The sequence below is a fragment of the Crocuta crocuta genome, unplaced genomic scaffold, assembly GCF_008692635.1.
Source record: "Crocuta crocuta isolate KB4526 unplaced genomic scaffold, BGI_CrCroc_1.0 scaffold97, whole genome shotgun sequence".
Taxonomy (NCBI): Eukaryota; Metazoa; Chordata; class Mammalia; order Carnivora; family Hyaenidae; genus Crocuta; species Crocuta crocuta.
Window position 1 is genome coordinate 7,568,517 of NW_027531999.1, and position 6,000 is coordinate 7,574,516.

The window sequence follows — 6,000 nt, forward strand, 5'->3', positions numbered from 1 at the left end:
TACAGATACATTTGTCATCTTAATAATATTTTTAAAATTAAATTAAAAATTTTTTTGAGAGAGAGGGAAAGAGAGAGTGAGCAAATGAGGGGCAGAAAGAGAAGGAGACACAGAATCTGAAGCAGGCTCCGGGCTCTGAGCTGCCAGCACAGATCCCAATGCGGGGTGTGAACTCATGAACTGTGAGATCACGACCTGAGCTGAAGTCAGACACTTAACCAACTGAGCCACCCAGGCGCCCCACCATCTTAATAATATGAAACCTTGGGGCACCTGGGTGGCTTAGTCGGTTAAGCATATGACCGTTGATTTCAGCTCAGGTCATGATCTCACAGGTTTGGGGGACTGAGCCCTACATTGGGCTCTGTGTTGACAGTGGTGGGGTCTGTTTCAGATTCTCTCTCTCTCCCTCTCTCTCTGCCCCTCCATCTCTCTCTCTCTCTTTCTCATTCAAAATAAATAAATATTTTTAAGAGGTAAAATTGAACCTTAAGGCCCATGAAAAACACATATCTCTCTATTTATTTAGGTCACAGTTTATTTCCTTCAGAAATGTTTCATAGTTTTCAGTGGACGAGGCTTGCCAATCCTTTGCCAGGCTAATCCTAAGTATCTTAGATTCTTAATGCTATTCTAAAAAATATTTTAAAATTTCAGTTTCCAATTGCTAACTTATAGCAATACAATTCATTTTGTTCTTGATCTTTTATCCTTCAAATTTGCTAAATTTGTTTATTGGAGGAGTTTTTTTGTAAATGCCATCCAATTTTCTGCATAGACAGTCATGCACTCTACAAAGACAAACACTTTTGCTTCTTCTGTTCCAAGATGAGTGCCATTTTTCTTGCCTTATTGCTCTGTCTAAACCACCAGTGCAATGCTGAACAAGAGTATGAGAAAGTACATCTTTCTCTTCTTCCTGAACTTAAGGGGAAAGCATTCAGTCTTTTGCCATTAAGGATTGTATTGGCTCTAGATTTTTCTTAGATGTCCTTTATTAGATTGAGCAGAAATTCTCTTCTCAGTTTGCTGAGAGTTTCTATCAGGAATGGATATTGGATTTGGTCAAATGCTATTTTTGCATGTATTTGATGATGATATGGCTTTTCGTTTTTTAGCGTGTTAGTGTGATCAATTACATGGGCTGATCTGAATGTCAAACTAAACTTGCATTCTTGGAATAAACCTCCCTAGGTCATAATGTATTATTCCTTTCATATATCCTTGGATTTGATCTTCTAAAATTTAGTCTCAAAATGAAGTGATAAATACGTATGTTTGTAAGGAATGCTGATCTGTAGTTTTCTTATTTTGTAATGTTTTTGCTTGGTTTTGGAATCAAGGTAATAGTGGGCTTACAGAATAAGATGGGAAGTATTCCTTTCCCTTCAATTTTCTGGAAGAGTTTGTGTAGAATTAGTATTATTTATTCCCTAAATATTTAGTGGAATTCATTAGTGATGCCATCTAAATGCAGAATTTTTTTCTAAGCATAGAAGGTTTTTAATGATAAATTCAATTTTTTAATAGCTGTAGTGCTAAGCAGGCTATATATTTCTTCTTTGGTGAGTTTCAGTAGTTTGTATCTTTCAAGGAACTTATCCATTTCATCTGTGTTGTTGAAGTTCTTGAAATAGAGTTGTTGAAAAAGTTCCCATTATCCCATTACCCAGATCTATAATATGCTTTCATTTCTGCCTTCCTAGCCTTTATGATATTGGTTTCATCCATTTTATTTATATGTAGGTCATAAACCCCACAGTACATTGCTATAATTTTCACTTAAATAGTAAAGTATTTTAAAAAGAAATTTAAATAATAACATAATAAATCTTATGTATTTTTCTTTAGTTTCTTCATTCTTTTGAGTGGATCCACATTTTCATCTGGTAACATTTTCCTTCTACTTGAAGGATTTCCTTTAACATTTCTTGCATTGAGGTGCTGCTGGTGATAAATCCTTTCAGCTTTGGTATGATTGAAAAGGTATTTCATTGAGTATAGACTTCTGAGTTGATAGTCATTTTTCCTTTAGTATTTTAAGGATGTTGCTCCATTGTCTTCCTGTTTGCACAGTTTCAGATGATGGATTTGCTATCTACCTTGTTTTTTCCTCTGTATGTAACATGTGGCTTTTTTCTACCTGCTTGTAAGCTTTTCTCTTTATCGCTGCTTTTGAAAAGTTTGATTATTGTATGTCTTGGTATAGTTTTATGTTTCTTGTGCTTGGAATTTATTGGGATATTTGGATGATTTTTGTGGGAAGATATTTTGAGACAATGCCAGTATTGTTTCCTCATTAAACTTCTACACACCAGCTTTGACATCCATGGATGGCTTGAGCTGAATCCCGTAGAAGTTGGTCTTTTCACATAATCTGTTTTATTTTCCAGAGGTGTCAGCTATCCTGATGGAGGACTAATTGTTCTAGCAGTAACTGTCCTAATCTCCACTGAAGATCCATATCAGAAGAAAAAACATACTTTATAGAAGTAGTTCTAGTCATTTAGCCACCCATCCATCCATATATACATACATATGTACATACATACATGTTCCATTCATCTAATGAATATTCGTAGTACTTTCATATGTGAGAGGCAGTAGCAACACAAAACTCATGAGACACAGTGCTTACATCTAATAATGTCCTGGCTTTAGCGGGGGAGAATAATGTCATCAACTCCTTACAATTCTGTGTGACTACAAAAATGTATTATAATGTAAGTAGGAATAAAATATATGAAGTACCAAAAGAATAGAAACCTTATTAGCATATAAAAGAAAATTTCCTAGAGAGGTGATATTGGAGCTTGGTTCTTTAAGGTGAGTAGGAACTTGGGAGATATTTGATGGGAATGAGAATAAGCAGAATGTCCCAGTTAAAAGAGGCATGGGATAATGTAGGGTAAAAAGACATAGAAATAGTTCATGGTCTGCAGGAGGGGGAGAGCAGGGAGGGAGGAAGGGAAAGTGGTAGTAGGGCAGGAAGAAGAGACTGGAAAACCTGAGTGAGGCCGTGTTGGTGTGGAAGCAAATTGCTTTGATCATGCTGAGGAGTATGGTTCTTAATCACCAGGGTTTCCTCTAAAAGTACACATTCCTGGGCCCTTTCCTAAAGCTATTAAGTTAGAATCTCTGAGGAAGATCTGGGAAGCTGTATTTTAAGAAACACCTAAAGTTTGGGAATTACTGCTATAAGCCAAAGGGTGCTGCTTAATGCTTTAAAACAGAGTGAGATCGTCAGGTTGGTGTCTCAGGAAGATCAGTGCAGGACTCATGGAGGATGACTTTAAAAGCAGAGCAGGTGGACACAAACATGTGGGGCACTGTCACAGCACTCCACCAGTTATTCACAATACGCACAGTGCCACGCCAGAGCTTTCTTGGTGCTGGCTGATCCTGGCCGAATTTCAAGAATTTGTGGAGACAAACTGCCAGCATTGTGTCTTGCCTCTGATTAGGTCAGACCGACTAGATGATCCGGACACAAAAATGCTCCAGAGTGGGCTGTTAGAAGACACTGGCCAACGAGGCTTGCCAAATGTCCCTTTGTTGACTCTGTGTAATAATTACTCCATGTTCAATAGTAAGAGTTGTGGTGGATGCGGTGGAATGGCACTCAACATCTGTTTCGCTCTCTCTTTAGTGTGATGGCTTTCAAACTTCTTTTCCAGCTCAATCCACAGTAAGAAAGTCATCTTATACTCAGTCCAGCATTTACAAATGTGTATGCTGCACAAAACAATACTTAACCTTACAGAGTTGATGCCCTCCAGAGTTTCTATTCTGTTCTATTTCATTTCTTCCAGGGCCTTTATGATTAATGAATAATAGGTCCTTAGCCCCCATGTGAAGGCAATTGTTGTAACGTGGTTTCCTATATAACAGAGGCTGGAAAATGAAAGACTTTTTACTACTTACTGCAGCTAAAATTCCAGATATTTCTAGGCTTTACAAACCAAATGCTTTCATATTACTTTTGTTATCTGCTGGGCAAGCATGTCACAGAAGTGGTTGGTCCTTCTTGGCAATGTCAGCAGAGGTTTTGTCATGAGCATAGGCATCTTTTATAAGTATCAAGAAGAAAGAAAAAGAGGGTCTATTTTTGCTGGTGACATTTGTATCAGGCACAGAATGGCTCTTGGGTCAGTAGCATTTGTCACTTAGTAAGCATCATCAGAACAGTTTCGGATTGCAGTGGCTTCAAGATCAAGGCCTGAAGAATCCTGATCCTGGAGTGGTGATGTTGCTTAGGTGCCCAGGACTATGGTGTGCTTGGGGAGAGGTGAGGAAGGTTACCAAAAGCTCACCCCAAAGACTCTCTGTCTGCCCTTCCAATGATTCTATGTGCCTTAAAACAAAACAGAACAAAACAAAAACAAACTAACAAAACAACCTGCAATAAATCTCTACCTGTCTAAATTATCTGGAGGAGATTATGTTCTCTGCAACAGACCTTGAACACTGAGTAATCAGTCTACTGAAGTACTAATGAATACTAAAACATGGGGGCTCAGGACTTGCCTAAGCTTTCCCCTATCAAAACTTATCTGGGTCCAGCCACAAAATGAAAGAAAGACAGTTATATCTAACATCATGAGTCCATCACAAGGTTGGACAAGAATAGCAAAATATATAAGTGTGTGCTTCTGTTTATATAAAGTTGAGAACACAGTCAAATGAAGCCATACTGGGGCATCTGGGTGGCTCAGTCTGTTAAGCCTCCGACTTGGGCTCAGGTCATGATCTTGCAGTTTGTGGATTCGAGCCCTGCATCAGGTTCTGTGCTGGCAGCTCAGAGCCTGGAGCCTGTTTTGGATTCTATGTCTCCCTCTCTCTCTGCCCCTCCCCTGTTCATGCTCTGTCTCTCTCTGTCTCTTTAATTTATTTTTTTAAATTTTTTAAAAATGTATTTCTGAGAGAGAATACAGAGAGAGAGACAGCATGAGCAGGGGAGGGTCAAAGAGAGAGACACAGAATCTGAAACAAGCTCCAGGCTCTGAGCTGTCAGCACAGAGCCCGACACAGGGCTCGAACCCATGAACCATGAGATCATGACCTGAACTGAAGTTGGAGGCTTAACCGACTGAGCCACCCAGGCGTCCCATCTCTCTGTCTCAAAAATAAATAAAAACTAATTAAAAAATCAAGTGAAGCCATATTGCTTATAGATCCATCTAGACTTAGGGGATAGATCAATAAAGAAAAGATGTTCACCATAAAAGTGAGGAGAGTGGGCATGTGAGTGGGAAGGGTCATAGAGAGACTTCGGAGGTGCTGGCTATGTTCTATTTTTGACCCAAATGGTGATTTTACGGGTGTTTGGTTTATGTACTTTCTTGTATATGCACTACATTTTTCCTTCTCTCACTCACATGAAGGATGAAGAGCTCAACAATAAACAAAAATTTTAATAGGGATTTATACACTTTCAGGTTTAAAAAATAATTTATGATCATCCAGCCCATCTAACTCATTTGTTGCTTGATTCTCCCTATGACCTTTTCTGTCCTCTGCTTGACCCCTTCTGAAGGGGTAGAGTTGGGTAGATGTGCTCATAAAAGCAGTTACCACAACCAGGCAAATAACAGGTGAGCCCCTTAGCTTCGTTGTCAGGTCACTGTGATTGTCCACCCTCCTCTTTCAATTCCCAACTGCTAGGTCACTGCAGACCATATTTAAAGACCTTGGAATGCTCAGCAAATCTAACATTGAACCTTCGGGCCCTTAGGACATAACTTGCATCTCCCTGATCCTTAGGTACCGTAACTTATTTTATTCAGCAGGAGATATCCATTTGTTATTTGTTGTTATTGCTGACAAGAGACAAGTAAAGACAGCAGTTAAAGTAAAAGAGATACAAAACATATGGGTTGCCTTGAAGTGCGTATGGCTTTCTTTTTCAAATGGGCTACTGAGTTTGAGAAGGGGTTGGGAGAGCAGAAATGAAGGATGAGACAGAAAGAATATTCCACTCTGAATACAGTCTCATTTTCT